Below are 19,621 nucleotides of genomic sequence, written 5' to 3'. Positions count from 1 at the left end.
GGCTTCAACTTCCTTTGATTCTGAACCAGAGAGAACCTTCCTTAGACTAAGGAAGGAGGCAAGAGGAAAACGAGTAGTTGGTGCTGAAGAAGAGGAGGAACAGTTTGAGGAATATTTTGAACCAAACATGGAAGAAAACATGGAAAATCATCATGAAGAAGAGACTCACAACCATGGCAGAGGAGGTGGAGCAAATCATACTGGGGAGGATAGAAGAGTTTTGGGCTCTTACATTAATCCAAACCCAGGCAATTGTGGAAGTAGCATCCAAAAGCCAACAATCCATGCCAACAACTTTGAACTTAAACCACAGCTCATCACCCTTGTTCAGAACAACTGTTCGTTTGGAGGAGGTGTCCAAGAAGATCCCAACCAACATTTGACCACCTTCCTGAGAATATGTGACACAGTGAAATCTAATGGTGTTCATCCTGACGCCTATAGATTGCTCTTATTTCCTTTCTCACTCAGAGACAAGGCAGCCAAGTGGCTGGAATCCTTCCCAAGGGAGAGCTTGACAACTTGGGAGGATGTGGTGAATAAATTCTTAGCAAGATTCTACCTTCCTCAACGAATCAATAGGCTGAGAGCTGAGATTCAAACTTTCAGGCAACAGGATGGTGAGACTCTGTATGAAGCATGGGAGAGGTTCAAAGACTTAACAAGGAGGTGTCCACCTGACATGTTCAACGAATGGGTCCAGCTGCACATTTTCTATGAAGGGCTCTCTTATGAGTCAAAGAAGGCAGTAGACCATTCATCTGGAGGATCCTTGAACAAGAAGAAGACCATTGAGGAAGCCATAGATGTTATTGAAACAGTAGCAGAAAACGACTACTTCTATGCTTCCGAAAGAGGGAACACAAGAGGAGTGATGGAGCTAAACAATGTAGATGCTCTGTTGGCTCAAAACAAGCTCATTACCCAGCAGCTGGCTGACCTCACCAAGAAGATGGAGATGAACCAAGTAGCAGCAATCTCCACTTCATCAACAACACAAGAAGGAGTAAACCAAGAAGCAGAAGGGAGTCAGGAGCAAGCTAATTACATTGGGAATTCACCAAGGAAAAACTATGATCCATACTCCAAGACTTACAACCCTGGATGGAGAAATCACCCGAACTTTGGGTGGGGAAGTGAGCAAGATCAAAACCAAGACCAGAGACGTTACAACTCCAACAACAATGCAGCTCACCAACAATTCACCCAGAGGACATCTCAACACCCCCACAACAATAACTCTCCACATACTTATCAAAACCAAAACAGCACATCTGCTCCGAACCACTCATCAATTGATGACAGGCTCTCTAAGATTGAAGCCTTACTAGAAGGAATAAGCCAAGAGATTCAAGAAAATAAGGTGTTCAAGGAGGAGGTGCGAGCCAATATCAAGAACCAGGGAGAGACCATTAGGAAGCTGGAATTCCAGGTGGGATATTTAGCTGAGAAGATTCCCAAACCTACTGATAGCTTCCCAAGTGACATTGAGAAAAACCCCAAGGGAGAAGCAAAGAAAGTAAGATGGGAAGATTGCAAAATGGTCACTACAAGTGATCAAGAGATTGAAGACAAGCAAGGCAGAATGTGCAAACAACCTGAAGACAACTCAACAAAGGAGGAGGATATAGATCATAAAGAACCAGAAATTTCACAACAAGAGCTGCTGAAGCTCTATGCACCATTCCCTCAACTGCTCAATGGTGCTGTGGGAAAAAGAATATACTCAAGGTTTCTAGACTTGTTTGCATCTCTGCATGTGAACATACCATTCATCAAGGCAATTCAACAAATGCCTGCATTCATCAAATATATGAAGGAACTTCTTCCCAGGAAAAGCTCACTCAAGGGAGGGCAGACTATAGTGATGAACAAGGAATGTAGTGCCCTTATTCAACCTGAGTTGCCTACAAAAAGAAGAGACCCAGGAAGTTTTCATATACCTTGTGCCATAGGAGAAAACATGTTCGACAGAGCACTATGTGATTTAGGGGTGATGGGAAATTTTCGCGGAGAAACGAATTTCTCCAAAACACCCAAATCTAACCGGCAAGTGCACCGGGTCGCATCAAGTAATAATAACTCACGTGAGTGAGGTCGATCCCACAGGGATTAAAGGATTGAGCAATTTTAGTTTAGTGGTTGATTTAGTCAAGCGAATCAAGATTTGGTTGAGTGATTTGTGATTTGCAGAATTTAAATTGCTTGGAAAGTAAAAGGAATGGGTAATTGGCATGAAAGTAAAGAGAACTGGAAATTATAGTGCTGAATCTTAAAGAACAAGAAATTAAATGGCAGAAACTTAAAACGCAAGAAATGTAAATTGCGGAATCTTAAAGTGCAAGAAATGTAAATGGCTTGAATTGTAAAGGAAATTGGGAATTGGATTTGCAGAATTTAAACAAGGAAAAGTAAATTGCAACAAACAGAGAAGTAAAAGATGAATGATCTTAAAACAGAATTTTAAATGAGCATGAAAACTGTAAACAGGGAATGGGAAGTGGGAAATCCAGATCTCAAGACCCAAGAGACTAGAAAACCAAGTCTAGATCTCAATCCCTTCCCAGATCCAACAAGAACAATTGCAAAGGAAATGTAGATTGCAAAGAAAGTAGATGAAAAGCAATTAACCGAAACCGAATTCAATTGTGCAGTAAAATAAAGCAGAGAGGTCTCAGGATGAGATTGAAACAGAATTTCTTCAATTCTCCAACCCAAGATCCAAGACAATTGTAATTGAAATTCAAAACAAGAAAACTAAGAGGAAGGGAATTCAATTCTCCTTCCCCGAGACTTAGAAATTAAAATTCACTCAACACCAAAAGCTTTCCGAAAACTCTCTATGAAAACTCCAAAGAAAAGCTCCCCTAAAACTTAAATTCTAATCTATTTATACACTTTCTTCAAATGGTCTTCAAGCCTTCAATTGGGCCTTTGCTCTTGGTGGAATTGGGTTGAGAGAGGCCTTGGTTAATTGCTCTTGGAGTTTGGAGAAGAACCGATTTGGACCGGGTTGGAATCATGAAAACTTGAGTAAAAGTTGGAGTAAAAGTTAGGGTCTAACTTTTGCTCCAACTTTTCACATCAGCATCCTTGTTTTGCTGATATCAACGTTGGGGCAAAAGTTAGGGGTCTAACTTTTGCTCCAACGTTGGCCTCCCTTTAGTTATTCATGGCGCCAACGTTAGCCAGAAAGTTAGGGGCTAACGTTGGCGCAAACTTTTGCTAGCCCAGGGAGTTTTTCAAGCGCCAGCGTTAGCCAAAAAGTTAGGGGCTAACGTTGGCGCAAACTTTTGGTGCATCCAGGGAGTGTTTTTCATGCCAAAAGTTAGCCAAAAAGTTAGGGGCTAACTTTTGGTCCAGCTTTTGCCCAAAAGTTAGCCAAAAAGTTAAGGGCTAACTTTTGCTCCAGCTTTTGCTCCCTGGTTCATAATTAATCCAAGACTCAAGTCATTCCTCCTAGCCATTCCTTCTTGCATCAACCTTTCTCCAAGCTTTCTTCACCTATCATTAATCAACCAAACACATCAAAGCTATGCTCAAAATCATGAGATATTCATTCTTTCATAATATATGACAATTATAGCATAAAACCTCATGAAATAGCACGAATTCATACATGGTTGATTAAATCAAAGGAAACATGAAAATCTACCCAATTGGCTTGCTTTTGGCTCAAGAAAGTGCATAATTCAATTGAAAACAAAAGAAAAAGGCTAGTGAAACTAGGCTAAGATGACTTGTCATCACAACACCAAACTTAAAGCTTGCTTGTCCCCAAGCAAGAAATAAATTATGCTCAATGGTTCTTTCATTTAAGATGGATTGAAGAACAACTTGTCAGGTCCTGTGAGTAAAGTGATTAAGTAACAGTGGGGTGAACTCTAAATCATATGCTCATGCAAGGGCTTCAGTGCTCACTAGTCCTCACATATTGGGAGTCTTAGGTCTTAGGATTTTCATCCAAATGGTATCATGGCGATCTCTTTATATGTAGTCACCTTGAAGCAGCTTATAGTTTCTGTGCTTTGGCCTCGACTCTAAGCGTCATGTCTCAAAGCGGCTCTTTAGATAAGCTTTCAATCAATACTCCTAAACCAGTTGGTTTTAAGGTATTAGGTGTTAAAGCACCCCTAAGGATTTACTTGCTCAAGCCTCTTTCCTTTACACAACTCAACCACAAGCATTTACTAGGCTAACAACTCTTTGAGTTTTGTTTCTTCTTTCTTTTTCTGCCTAGTAATTGATGCTCAGAGCCTTGGGCCATGTTCTTTTTGTTTTTGTATTTTCTTTATTTTCTTTTGTTTTGTTTGCTGCTTCTTGGATCAATAGATTTTTTAGAATCTCCACAATACTTCTTTGAACTTCATGTCCTGCCTATGAACTCCCATGCAAGTTTTCACAAGCATGCAACCTCAATACATAATCATACAACTAGAACCACCACTTCTCCTAATCTTTTGCTTGCCTCAAAATTTTTTGATTCCTCAATCCTTCTTTTCAAAGAGCTTTCTTGTGATGCATTTTTTTTGAAATTTTGAGTGCAAACAAGTTTTGAAGAGAAAAATGTTGTGAATGATCAAGCATCTTGCTTATTGAATTTCAGAAAGAAACCATGCTAAACAGACAGATAATCAGGGAAACTAAACCACTCTCAATCATAGCAGTGTTTGATGTAAGATAATCACTTAACAATACAACCTTTTGGAGTTCGCTTGCTTTACTCCTCATCATCATCACCACTGATCCACACATTCCTCTTTCATTTCTTTGGTTGATGATGCTTAATCCTTCCAAAAGCTTGTATGGTACTCTGCAGTGATATTGAAAGTTGCTTGTTCCCCAAGCACTTGAGAGAAGAAATGGTTAGCTTGCATGATTTATTTGTGGGCTTTTGAACTTACTTTGGTGTGGGAACACCAAACTTAGTACCTTGCCAATGGTTCTCATGCATTGAATTAACCATGTGTGAAACTCTCTTTTTTTTTTCTTTTTTTTCTTTTTCAAAAGCAATAAAACTAAAAAATAGGAAACAGCAGAATAGTTAACTAGTTCATCCAACATGCTTGAAGCCAGCATTATGCAGAAAGTGAGAATGTGTTTTATGATGAGATTTTGGTGGAACACCAAACTTAGAATCCTTCATTCTCCCTTAGATTGTTTTGGTGTGCAACACCAAACTTAGCTTCTTGCAATATAGATAAAACTAATTAACCTTTTTATTGAAATAGATATGAAAAGATAGTTACCTCCGGTTGGGTTGCCTCCCAACAAGCGCTCTTTTATTGTTACTAGCTTGACATCCTTCACTCTGTGCTCATGGAAGTTGAGGCTTCTGTTGCCTTAGGTTTCCTCCTCTTGCTATGGGCTTCCTTCCCTCTGTTTCTCTTTCCATAGCCTTCTTACTTTCCTTCATGACTCCCTTCTCTTTCAACACAGCATCCTTTTCATGGCTCTTTGGGTTCAGAGTCCCCTTCTTCTCACCCAATTCAGCAAGGTTTTGAACCCGTTGTTCCATCTGCCTTTCAAGTCTTCTGAGTGAAGCCTCCTGGTTCTTGCTTATCATCTCTTGATGTTTCTTTATTTCTTCCCGCTCTATTGCCATTATTTCTTGAATTTTTATGGACCTCTCCATCAGCATTTCTAGAATATAGATTCTTTGAAAGGTTGGAAGTGGTTGTGGCTGTGTCAATTGTGGTGGTTGATGAAGGTCATTTTGAGTGAATGGTGAGGTAGGACGGGGTTGGAAGTGTGTGTGATTGTTGTTGTGGGGTGTGTTTTAAGTTGATTTTTGAAGTTGGGATTGTTGCAGTTGAAGTCCCTTGGTCTTTGGTTTTGGTTCTCAACCCCCCTCCCATTAGAATGAGTTTTCCAAGGTGGATTGTACACATCATTCTGAGGCTTGTGTTGGAGCATGCTAGAGTGATTGCTTGGAGATTGTAGTTGCTCATAACTTTGTTGCTCATGGTTAATGGCCCCAAAACTGTGTTCAGCTTGATTACACCCATATGAGCTTTGAGTCAGGTTGTATGTATGTACTACAGCATGTCTCAACTCAGTGATTTTTCTAGCCATCATGTCTAGTTGTTGTAGAGTCTGCTGATGCATCTGCTTGTTTTGGCTTATTACTGCACGAGCACCCTCAATTTCTTTCTCTTGTGTGAATGGATGCACTTCTGCCTCTGGCTTAACAACTCTCTGTGATGGGTTTAATTTGACTAGGAGTCCATTCATCAGTTCTTCCCATCCGATATTGCTTCCTTGTGGAAAAGCTTCAAACCATTGGGCAACATCATTCATGGCTATGGATAGTTGCTTCGAACTATGGGTTACATTATCATCCAAGGTGGGGATATTACTCTCATGATTGCTAGAATTTGTTGAATTCCCCTCCATGATCTGCACAGTCACAAACAATTCAAGTGATGATGGAATATTTTTAAGCTTAGAATGTGATTCAGAAGGTTAGTTGGCACAAAGCATCAAACAGTTGATGGACTTGGGAGATTAGTGGCAGAAATTGCTTCTCTTGTGTAAGCAAGAGCATTGCATAGAGCCAGAAATTTCCAGGAAAACTTCACTTTGTTGCTAAAGCGAAGTTTCAGTCATCTCAGGCAAAAATTCAAACAGTTAGTGGGTTAATTGAAAATTAAAGGAACAGAAAATAAAAATGCTAGATCTAGATTACCACCTCACTTAATCATTGTCAATCTAATCAATCCCCGGCAACGGCGCCAAAAACTTGATGGGATATTTTCGCGGAGAAACGAATTTCTCCAAAACACCCAAATCTAACCGGCAAGTGCACCGGGTCGCATCAAGTAATAATAACTCACGTGAGTGAGGTCGATCCCACAGGGATTGAAGGATTGAGCAATTTTAGTTTAGTGGTTGATTTAGTCAAGCGAATCAAGATTTGGTTGAGTGATTTGTGATTTGCAGAATTTAAATTGCTTGGAAAGTAAAGGGAATGGGTAATTGGCATGAAAGTAAAGAGAACTGAAAATTATAGTGCTGAATCTTAAAGAACAAGAAATTAAATGGTAGAAACTTAGAACGCAAGAAATGTAAATTGCGGAATCTTAAAGTGCAAGAAATGTAAATGGCTTGAATTGTAAAGGGAATTGGGAATTGGATTTGCAGAATTTAAACAAGAAAAAGTAAATTGCAACAAACAGAGAAGTAAAGGATGAATGATCTTAAAACAGAATTTTAAATGAGCATGAAAACTGTAAACAGGGAATGGGAAGTGGGAAATCCAGATCTCAGGACCCAGGAGACTAGAAAACCAAGTCTAGATCTCAATCCCTTCCTAGATCCAACAAGAACAATTGCAAAGGAAATGTAGATTGCAAAGAAAGTAGATGAAAAGCAATTAACCGAAACCGAATTCCATTGTGCAGTAAAATAAAGCAGAGAGGTCTCAGGATGAGATTGAAACAGAATTTCTTCAATTCTCCAACCCAAGATCCAAGACAATTGTAATTGAAATTCAAAACAAGAAAACTAAGAGGAAGGGAATTCAATTCTCCTTCCCCGAGACTTAGAAATTAAAATTCACTCAACACCAAAAGCTTTCCGAAAACTCTCTATGAAAACTCCAAAGAAAAGCTCCCCTAAAACTTAAATTCTAATCTATTTATACACTTTCTTCAAATGGTCTTCAAGCCTTCAATTAGGCCTTTGCTCTTGGTGGAATTGGGTTGAGAGAGGCCTTGGTTAATTGCTCTTGGAGTTTGGAGAAGAACCGATTTGAACCGGGTTGGAATCATGAAAACTTGAGTAAAAGTTAGGGTCTAACTTTTGCTCCAACTTTTCACATCAGCACCCTTGTTTTGCTGATATCAACGTTGGGGCAAAAGTTAGGGGTCTAACTTTTGCTCCAACGTTGGCCTCTCTTTAGTTATTCATGGCGCCAACGTTAGCCAGAAAGTTAGGGCTAACGTTGGCGCAAACTTTTGCTAGCCCAAGGAGTTTTTCAAGCGCCAACGTTAGCCAAAAAGTTAGGGGCTAACGTTGGCGCAAACTTTTGGTGCATCCAGGGAGTGTTTTTCATGCCAAAAGTTAGCCAAAAAGTTAGGGACTAACTTTTGGTCCAGCTTTTGCCCAAAAGTTAGCCAAAAAGTTAGGGGCTAACTTTTGCTCCAGCTTTTGCTTCCTGGTTCATAATTAATCCAAGACTCAAGTCATTCCTCCTAGCCATTCCTTCTTGCATCAACCTTTCTCCAAGCTTTCTTCACCTATCATTAATCAACCAAACACATCAAAGCTATGCTCAAAATCATGAGATATTCATTCTTTCATAATATATGACAATTATAGCATAAAACCTCATGAAATAGCACGAATTCATACATGGTTGATTAAATCAAAGGAAACATGAAAATCTACCCAATTGGCTTGCTTTTGGCTCAAGAAAGTGCATAATTCAATTGAAAACAAAAGAAAAAGGCTAGTGAAACTAGGCTAAGATGACTTGTCATCAAGGGGCCAGCATCAACTTACTGCCCTTATCCCTGGTGAAGAGGCTGCAGATCAATGAGATAATGCCCACAGATGTCATTATCAGACTGGCTGACAAAACTCAAAAGCAAGCAATAGGAGTGGTGGAAAATGTGTTGCTAAAGGTTGGGAAGTACTTTCTCCCAACAGACTTTGTCATTCTGGACATGGAAGAAAGTCACACTCACCCAATCATATTGGGAAGACCATTTCTAGCTACGGCCAGAGCACTTATCAATGTAGAGAAAGGGGAGTTGATATTGAGAATCCATGATGAACAACTCAGCTTCAATGTTTTCAGCTTCTCACAAGAGACAGATCAAGAGGACAAGGAACTAAGCACAAACGATAAGGAGACACTGAAGGAGGAGACAAGCACTGAAGCACAGCTAGTTCATTCTGAAACCCCCTCAATTGATAAACAAGGAAAACAGCAACTGCCACAGCTCAAGGAAAAATTGGAGGAACCCAAACCTCTAGAGGCAGGTGAAGACAGCATCACAACTCCTTGGAGAAAAGAGGTCACCAAGGGGAAGGCAACCTCAAAAGAAACAAAGAAGAAGGTACCAAGGAAATGGAGGAACAAGAAGATCCCTACGGAAGACTTCTCTCCAGGGGATAGAGTTGTCTCAGCCTACTTCCCAGATATTCCTCCTAATCTCCCTACTGTGCCATCTCAATTATCCAAGGTCTTCACTATCAATAGTTCCCTGGAACATATGGAGATCATTGATCCAACCAATGGATACAAATCCACAGCAAGAGGGGAGGACTTTAAGCACTACCAACCACCATGATGAAGGAAAAACGTCAAGCTAGTGACGCTAAAGAAGCGCTTCATGGGAGGCAACCCATGTTTTATATGCTTTCAAATGATAATGAATAAGTCAATCTTTATGAGCTTCAATCCAAACTTAACAAACAATTGGTGAAAATCTTCTTATGCAGAATATAGTGAGGAACAAGTTTGGTGTTCAAAGCAAACCAAGTTGCATGCTAGCCTTGGGAGCTTTGAACACAAAACTTTCATCACAGTACTTCAAACTAAGTTTGGTGTCACCCCATGGTGCCACCAAAATGCATATAAGGAACCACCAATAGTTAGTTAGTTAGTTGAAATTCATAAACAAACAATCAAATCCTTTCTTTCAATTTATTCTAGCCGTAGAGTTTTAATTTTCTTATATATTAATTCCCTTATTTCAAATCTTTATAGGAAAAGAAAAGAAGCATGAAAAGGGATTGATTGGACAATTAAATGGGGGAGATTTTGCCACTTAATGAAGAGCACTACACACATGTCTCAAGAGGGAACGCATGGGGAAACGCTGCCATGCAACATTGGAGAAAGAAGAACCTTGAAGACCGAACCAATCACTCTCATTAAAGTGATGATCCTTGTCTTCCCTTCATACACAACCCAATCCGTTCATCTAGTAAACATTCATGCAATCCACACCCTTCATCCACTCATGATTTTCTTATATAAGTGAACCGTAGTGTGATGTGTATTTTTGGAAAACGAATTCCAAACACACAAATCTAACCGGCAAGTGCACCGGGTCGCATCAAGTAATAATAACTCACGGGAGTGAGGTCGATCCCACAGGGATTGAAGGATTGAGCAATTTTAGTTTAGTGGTTGATTTAATCAAGCGAATCAAGATTTAGTTGAGTGATTTGTGATTTGCAGAATTTAGATTGCATGGAAAGTAAAGGGAATGGGTAAATTGCATTGAATTTAAAGAGAAATGAAATTTAAAGTGCTGAATCTTAAAGAACAAGAAATTAAATGGCAGAAACTTAGAACGCAAGAAATGTAAATTACAGAATCTTAAAGTGCAAGAAATGTAAATGGCTTGAATTGTAAAGGGAATTGGGAATTGGATTTGCAGAAATTAAACAAGGAAAAGTAAAATTGCAACAAGCAGAGAAGTAAAGGATGACTTGAATTGAACCGGATCTTAAAACAGAAATGTAAATGAGCTTGAAAGCAGTAAACAGAGAATTGAAAATGGGAAATCCGGATCTCAGGACCCAAGAGACTAGATAACCAAGTCTAGATCTCAATGCCTTCCTAGATCCAACAAGAACAATTGCAAAGGAATTGTAAATTGTAAATTGCAGAGAAAGTAGAAGACAGAAGCAATTAACCAAAATGGAAATTCAATTATGCAGTAAAATAAAACAGAGAGATCTCAGGATGAGATTGAAACAGATTTCCTTCAATTCTCCAACCCAAGATCCAAGACAAGGAAAGTAAAGAGTGCTGGGCAAGAACAAGGAAGAAGAGAGATCAATTCTCCTCCTAAATTCTCTTGAATTAAAACAACAATGCCAAGAATTGTAAAGTGAGCTCTCTACTAAGTGTACTAATCAAAACTGAAAAGAAAGCTCCCCGAAAACTTAAATCCTATACTATTTATACACTTTCTTCAAATGGTCTTCAAGCCTTCAATTGGGCCTTTGCTCTTGATGGAATTGGGTTGATAGAGGCCTTGGTTGATTGCTCTTGGAGTTTGGAGAAGAACCGAATTGAACCGGGTTTGGAATCATGAAAGCTTGAGTAAAAGTTTGAGTAAAAGTTTGAAGCAAACTTTTACTCAAACTTTTCACATCAGCCACCCCATTTTGCTGATACCAACGTTTGGGCAAAAGTTTGGGGTCAAACTTTTGCTCAAACGTTGGCCTCCCCTTGCATACTCATGGCGCCAACGTTTGCCAAAAAGTTAGAGGCAAACGTTGGCGCAAACTTTTGCTCTCCAGGGTGTGTTGTTCATGCGCCAACGTTTGCCAAAAAGTTTGAGGCAAATGTTGGCGCAAACTTTTGCTCTCCAGGGTGTTGATTTGTGATGCCAAAAGTTTGCCAAAAAGTTTGAGGCAAACTTTTGGTCCAGCTTTTTGCTCCCTGGTTCATTTTCACTTATTCCCAAAGTTTGAGCTAAAGTTTGAGGCAAACTTTTGCTCAAACTTTTTGTCCTCTCTTCCTCCTAGCCATTCCTTCTTGCTTCAACCTTTCTCCAAGCTTTCTTCACCTATCATTAATCAACCAAACACATCAAAGCTATGCTCAAAATCATGAGATATTCATTCTTTCATAATATGTGACAATTATAGCATAAAACCTCATGAAATTGCATTAATTCATCTATGGTTGATTAAATCGAAGGAAGCATGAAAATCTACCCAATTGGCTTGCTTATGGCTCAAGAAAGTGCATAATTCAATTGAAAACAAAAGAAAAAGGCTAGTGAAACTAGGCTAAGATGACTTGTCATCACAACACCAAACTTAAAGCTTGCTTGTCCCCAAGCAAGAAATGATTTATTGAGAAGAAAGAATGAAATGGAAGAGGATGTTCATGCTAGTAGAGTGTTATTGGTAGTTCATGGGGTTTTATGTGGATATGTAAACACTCACCTCTTATTGACTCTTAAGCCTAGAAAGTCTCCTTCAAGCTTCAAGTAACATACTGCTATGACCTCTCATTATTTCTTTATCCTTGGCTATTATTTTGTTCATAAGCTTTATTTGAGTGTCATGTGTAGCAAGTTCATTTTCTTTTCTTTATACTTGACACATTATTCACTATAGACACTTGGCTCACATTCCTTCTTAAAACATTGATGCCCAGCACCTCTTTGGGCTACTAAATGCCTTGTAGTTAGGTTGCTCTTGATAGTGGACTTTCAGCTGATGATCCCGGGTTAGTTAACCCAAGTCATCAAGTGTTGATGCACTCCAAGGAGCTTAATAATCCAAGCAGATCCTAATACAAAGACACCACAGGCATATATTCTTAGGTTCAAGCTATTGGTGTCCAGCTTTGTTTTTTTGTTTTTCTTTTGTTCTGCCACTCTTTGGCTATTTCCTTTTCTCCCTTTTTTCCTTTCTTTTTGTTTTTCTGTCTAACCAAGGACTTTTATTTGATTGAGATTCATAGACAGTAGGCCACTTTATACTTAGAAGGAGACATCCTAGTTCTTTTATTCACTAAAGTGAGCTATTATACAATCACACACACACACCACCACTTACTTTTATTGTACTTCTATCTAACAGAGAACTATCTCACTTCACTTTCAAACATTTCTTTTATTGAATTAAAAATGCAGGGGACAAAACATGCTTTTTGTTCAGTGAAAGTAAACACACAAGCACACACATAGACTAGCTTACTTATTTTAAGAGAAACAAACATTATGCAAAGACTATTAATTATAATAACTACTTAAAGATGCAAGGACCACTTAAAATAGACACAATGCATGCTTTTTTTTTCTTTGTAGTGATGAACAAGGAGCAAGTCCACCTTTCATTTGTCATGCTTTTTCTTTCTTCTTTCATACACCTGGTTGCTGGTGTTCCCTGTGTCCATGTCTGTTGTCTGTTGATCCCGCCAGAAACCAGCTCTATTCATTACTTCCTCTACTCTATCTTCAAGCTTCATTGCATTGCTTACTTCTATCTCACTTCTCCTTTTGAAGAATTCATCAAAAGTTGGAAAAGCTGGATCCATGTTGTGCAGATGCTCTCCAATATACTTCAGCTTGATTTGACTATTTATGTTGTAGTCGGCTTGGACTTCATATCTTGCATCTTGGAGTGTTGTGAACTCTTTGAGAGCCCTCAAATTTTCAGCTTGCATTTGTTCCAACTTTCCAAATGATTCATGAGATTGAAAAGCATGCTCTTCTTGCATCACAAGGAATTTTGACTCAAATTCACTTTGTTTGTTCATCATTCTTAGCTCCCGTTCTTCTTGTTCTTGTTGGTTTTTCATGTATAGTGAATGGTATTCCTCTTGCCTTTCTTGAATTCTCATGTACTGTTGTGATAATCTTCCAATTGCTTCCTGCATTTGAGTCATGTCCAGATTGTTATGTAGGGGAATGTGCTGCTGTTCCTCCTCCTCTTGTGGCTCTTCTTCCTCTTGTAATTCTTCTCCCTCCATTGGTTCTTCTCTTTGCCTTCTTCCATGTAGTCTTCGGCCTTGATGTGCTTCAGGAGCCATCATCATTCTTTCAATGGTTATAGGCATGCCTTGGCTTAACCACATTGGATTCTCCTCTTCCATTGGCACTTTAGCCTTTGCACACAACCTCCAAATGGTACTTGGATAGTATAACCAAGACCCGGCCGAGTTCTTCTCAGCAAGCTTTTGAATGTCTTTTGCCAAGATTTCATGAACTTTTACCTCTCCTCCCACAATAATGCAATGCAACATAACAGCTCTATTCCTGTTAACTTCTGAGGTGTTTACTGTGCCCAGAATTGATCTTTTCAACAACTCATACCATCCCTTTGCTTCCGGGGTAAGGTTAACTCTTTTCAAATACTTGTATTTGTTCTTGTCATCTCCTTCCCACTCTGAGTTCTCCATACAAATATCTCTAGCAATTCCATCATAATCCGGTTCACTAAAGCGGACTGATTTTAGTCTCAAGACTTTCTTGATTGCATCCGAGCTAAAGTCTACTTCCACTCCCCGCACATAGCTCTTGTATGTTGGGGCCTCACTCATGTCAAGCCTTGAGACATTGGCATAGAACTCTCTTATGATATTAGCATTGATTCGGGTGATTGGTGATATGAGTTCTTCCCACCTCCTCTTTCAAATTTTGTCCTTCATTTCTTGGCATCCATCACCCGGCAGCAAGAGTGGAATTTCTGGATATATCTTCTTCTCATTCATCCATTCAATTTGCATCTGATGGTACCGAGATTTGAATCTCCATCGGTCATATTCAGGGGTACTTTCCTCCACCATGGGATCTTTCCCTCTTCTTCGTTTGGTTCTTGAGGAAGAGGCCATGATCACTTGGTTGTTTGAGACTCTTGAGGTTAAAGGGAGTGTGAAGAATATTGAATATTTTGATGTATATTTGGAGCAAGAAGAAATTTGAGGCTGAGCTTATTATGATGAGAAATGATGAAGGGAATGGAGTTTAAATGGTTGTGGTGCAAGGATTCGGTCATATGCATGGCTTGAAGGTGGTGTGTCATTTAAATGAACAATGAAGGGCTAGGATGCTATTGGATACTATGTGAATCAAAGGTGTGCATGTAGGGATGAATGAAGACAAATCTTGCTTCTTCAATTGCCTTTGCCGTGATCATCTCAAGGAGTGACAGATTCTCTTTTTGAGGCATGTGATGAGATTTTGTCCTTATGCTATGCTTTCCTTTGTCTTGTCTCTTTCATAAAGTGTTCTTTGACCACCTAGTCATCACAACAAGACAACACACATTAGCTTTATCAAACCGTGGCAATGGTGCTTTTTTTTTTTTTCATTAACACTATATGAATCACCATTCCTTATATCCATTTGAACCGTGACTTTTCTTGGAGGACACCAAACTTAATGTTTGGTCATATAGTTGAAAATATGTGTTTCTTCCTCCAACTAGTGAAATTGAAATCCCAATGTCATTCTTGGTCAAATGTTTATAAGAAATGTTTTCATCATAATTTTCCTTTTTCTCTCTTTTTTTTTCATGAAGGATCAATTGTGTCCCTAAATCCGTGCATCAAAGTTTGGTGAACACCAAACTTGTATCTTGCTTAAGGGGTAAATGTGAGATGCTAGTAGTAAATCACAATTGATGCCTTCATCACAGAATATGATTTCTTTTTAATTGAAAAGTCTCAGTAAGAGATAATGTATGATCATTGATGCATGATTTTTTTTTATTTTCATGAGAAGAGAAACACCAAACTTAGTGTTTGGTCATATGCTAGGCATATAGTATGAAAATGTTTGTAACACTGGTTTGGTGTGCTTGAAGGCACACCAAACTTTAGAAGTCTTAGCCTATGTAAAAAAATTGCATGCATTCATTGAGTACGTCCATGAAAAAAAAATTTCATGCTCAGATGATCATAGCTTATTGAATTTAAAATGACATAAATCTTAAATCATGGGTTGCCTCCCATGGAGCGCTCTTTTATTGTCACTAGCTTGACATTGGATCTTTCTTTTATGGTGGTTGAGGATTGTAGTGCCTCAACTTGTCTCCCCTGACTGTGATCCTCCTCTTTGTTCTCTGGTGTTCAATTTCAGCATGTTCCAACGAGAGTATGTTGCTGACATTGTAATAGTTATCAGTCTGTCGGCTTGCTCCCAGTTGTTGATATATCAATTGCACTTTGTCACCTTTGGAAAACCCCTCTGTTGGAATCTTCCTGTTCTTCCAACCCCTTTTTTTTTGTTTCTGCGTTTCATCCCCTTTTTTGTTGATCTTTCTTTTATGACTGTAGACTTACCTTGGGGATTTCTCTCTTCAGTGGCTAATACTCCAATATCCTCTTGGACTTTCTCATCCTTCTACACAATCTTCTGCCTTGGGATATTGTTGTAAATCACCTTGTCAATTTCCATAGAGTCCCTTCTCCTATTACTAAACTGGGCTTCTGGTAATACTTTCAGAGTGACACTTTTATCATGCATCCTGAGAGTTAGTTCTCCTTGCTCTATGTCTATGATAGCTCTAGCAGTGGCCAAGAATGGCCTTCCCAGTATAATAGAATCACCATCATCCCCATCTGAATCCAGAACCACAAAATCTGCAGGGTATATGAAATTGTCCACCTTGACCAGAAGGTTTTCAATCATACCCATGGGGTATACCGTTGACTTATCTACTAGCTCTAGAGATATCTGTATTGGTTTAACTTTCTCTATATGCAACTTTTTTACCAAGGAGGATGATATTAAGTTGATACTTGCTCCTAGATCGCACATTGCTTTAGTGATGGTTAATTCCCCAATGGTGCAAGGTAGCAAAAAGCTCCCTGGGTCCTCAAGCTTAGGAGGAAGCCCTTTTTAAATCAAGGCTCTGCATTCCTCAGTAAGCTGTATGATTTCTTTCTCATCCCAACTTCTTTTCTTATTGATAAGCTCCTTAAAAAACTTGGCATACAGAGGCATTTGCTCAAGTGCTTCAGCAAAGGGAATATTGATTTCCAGCTTTTTAAAAGTCTCAAGGAACTTGTGAAAATGTTGGTCCTTAGCCTCTTTGTTGAACCTCTGGGGATATGGCAGTGTAGGTGTGATGCTCTTTCCTACTTGTTGCTGTCCCTGACTCACCTCTTTTGAACCGTGTGGTTGGTTGTCCTTCTCTTTGAGTTTCTCAATGCTCTTGTTTGGCATCACAACTTGATCCTTGGTTTCATCTGCCTTTGTTTGCTCCTCATCTTCTATTGGCCTTTTGCTGCTCTCTGCTTGCTTCTTTGTAGTGTCATTATTGCTCATCAATGTTCTCCTACTCATTAATTGTATTGCCTTGCATTCTTCCTTAGGATTTGGAATTGTGTCACTCGGCAGAGAGCTTGAAGGTCTCTCAATAGAGATCTGCTTGGAGATTTGCCCCATCTGCCTCTCTAGGCTCTTTATGGAGGCTTCATGGTTCTTGGTTGTCATTTCCTGGTGTTTCAACATTTTATCCATCAAGGTCTCTAAGTTAGTGAGTCTTTGAGATTCAGGTGATACTTGAGGTGGGTTATGAGATGTGGGTGGTGGATGGTAGGCATTTTGGTTGGTGGGTTGGTTATTGGATTGGTACTGGTTGGGGTAGTTGTTTTGAGGTTTTCTGTAGGGGTTCTGGTTAGTTTGCTGCTGGTTGTGGTTTTGGTTGCTTCTTGGGTTGTTTTGGTTTGAGTTCCTCTGCCATGGTTGTTGGTTTTGGGTGTGATTATCTCCCCATCTGAGGTTTGGGTGGTTCTTCCAGGATGGATTGTATGTATCACCATACACTTCATTTGGTCCTTGGTTGTGCATATACTGTACTTGCTCTTGTTGTTGTTCTTCTTGAGTTTCTTCATTTTGCCCCCATGTGGATGATGGTTGGCTTGTGTTAACTGCTGCAACTTGGAGGCTATCAATCCTCTTGGCCATTTGCTCAAATTGTTGTTGAATTTGCTGCTGCATCATCTTGTTTTGAGCTAAGATTGAGTCCACTCCTTCTAGCTCCATTACTCCTCTCCTTTGTGATGGTTGGCGATTTCTTTGGTGAGCAAAGAAATATTGATTGTTGGTCACCATGTCAATAAGATTTTGAGCTTCTTCTGCTGTTTTCATCAGTTGCAATGATCCTCCAGCTGAGTGGTCAAGTGATTCTTGAGCCTTTAGAGTGAGTCCTTCATAGAAGTTCTGTAGCTTGTCCCACTCAGTGAACATTTCTGGTGGACATTTCCTCAGCAGAGCCTTGTATCTCTCCCATGCTTCATATAGATTTTCAGCGTCCAATTGTGTGAATGTTTGCACCTCAGTTTTCAGCCTGATGACTCTTTGTGGTGGATAGAATTTGGCTAGAAATTTAGTCACCAAATCATCCCAGCTAGTGATGCTTCCTTGAGGAAAAGTTTCAAGCCATTGTGCGGCCTTGTCCCTTAATGAGAACGGGAATAGCAGAAGCTTGTAGGTCTCAGGATTCACGCCATTGGACTTGACAGTGTCACAAATCCTTAAGAAGGTAGATAGATGTTGATTTGGATCCTCCAATGGTCCTCCCCCAAACGAGCAGTTGTTTTGGACCAATGTAATGAGTTGTGGCTTCAATTCAAAGTTATTTGCATTGACATTAGGGGTGAGAATGCTGCTTCCACAATGTCTAGCATTTGCAAAGGTGTAGGAGGCCAAAACTCTCCTCTGGGGTGGGTTGTTGTTGTTATTGTCTGCTCCACCAGGTGGATTGGTTGAATGTTCCTCCATATCTTGGAATTCTTCTTCTGATTCCTCTTCTCCAACAATATTTTTCCCTCTTTCAGCTCTTCTTAACCTCCTGAGAGTTCTTTCGTCTTGTTCATGAAAGGTGGGTGTGGTTCTTCTTGTACCTGACATACAAGCAGAACATAAGAAACACACAAACTAGTGACACTTCAATCTACTGCTAGAATGAAGTTTTAGTTAGCTTAAGCAAAAATTCAAACAGTTAGTGGGTTAGTCAAAATTAGAGAAAAATAAAGAAAAAGTGCTTGATCTAGATCACCACCTCACTTAATCATTGTCAATCTAATCAATCCCCGGCAACGACGCCAAAAACTTGATTTGTATTTTTGGAAAACGAATTCCAAACACACAAATCTAACCGGCATGTGCACCGGGTCGCATCAAGTAATAATAACTCACGGGAGTGAGGTCGATCCCACAGGGATTGAAGGATTGAGCAATTTTAGTTTAGTGGTTGATTTAGTCAAGCGAATCAAGATTTGGTTGAGTGATTTGTGATTTGCAGAATTTAGATTGCATGGAAAGTAAAGGGAATGGGTAAATTGCATTGAATTTAAAGAGAACTGAAATTTAAAGTGCTGAATCTTAAAGAACAAGAAATTAAATGGCAGAAACTTAGAACGCAAGAAATGTAAATTGCAGAATCTTAAAGTGCAAGAAATGTAAATGGCTTGAATTGTAAAGGAAATTGGGAATTGGATTTGCAGAAATTAAACAAGGAAAAGTAAAATTGCAACAAGCAGAGAAGTAAAGGATGACTTGAATTGAACCGGATCTTAAAACAGAAATGTAAATGAGCTTGAAAGCAGTAAACAGAGAATTGAAAATGGGAAATCCGGATCTCAGGACCCAAGAGACTAGATAACCAAGTCTAGATCTCAATGCCTTCCTAGATCCAACAAGAACAATTGCAAAGGAATTGTAAATTGTAAATTGCAGAGAAAGTAGAAGACAGAAGCAATTAACCAAAATAGAAATTCAATTATGCAGTAAAATGAAACAGAGAGATGTCAGGATGAGATTGAAACAGATTTCCTTCAATTCTCCAACCCAAGATCTAAGACAAGGAAAGTAAAGAGTGCTGGGCAAGAACAAGGAAGAAGAGAGATCAATTCTCCTCCCAAATTCTCTTGAATTAAAACAACAATGCCAAGAATTGTAAAGTGAGCTCTCTACTAAGTGTACTAATCAAAACCGAAAAGAAAGCTCCCCGAAAACTTAAATCCTATGCTATTTATACACTTTCTTCAAATGGTCTTCAAGCCTTCAATTGGGCCTTTGCTCTTGATGGAATTGGGTTGATAGAGGCCTTGGTTGATTGCTCTTGGAGTTTGGAGAAGAACCGAATTGAACCGGGTTTGGAATCATGAAAGCTTGAGTAAAAGTTT

General features: G+C 39.3%; 1 non-coding gene across 1 annotated transcript; it reads right to left on the bottom strand.

The window, feature by feature from the left end:
* Positions 1-580: 580 nt before the first annotated feature.
* Positions 581-684, bottom strand: LOC112739906 (small nucleolar RNA R71). The gene has a single exon (XR_003170842.1). It is a non-coding gene; the product is annotated as a small nucleolar RNA R71 (small nucleolar RNA).
* Between the last annotated feature and the right edge of the window lie 18,937 nt (positions 685-19,621).

The sequence above is a fragment of the Arachis hypogaea genome, chromosome 13 (genome assembly GCF_003086295.3).
Source record: "Arachis hypogaea cultivar Tifrunner chromosome 13, arahy.Tifrunner.gnm2.J5K5, whole genome shotgun sequence".
In the NCBI taxonomy this organism is placed as follows: Eukaryota; Viridiplantae; Streptophyta; class Magnoliopsida; order Fabales; family Fabaceae; genus Arachis; species Arachis hypogaea.
Note: the sequence above shows the minus strand (reverse complement) of the source record. Positions and strands in the feature narration are given on the sequence as shown.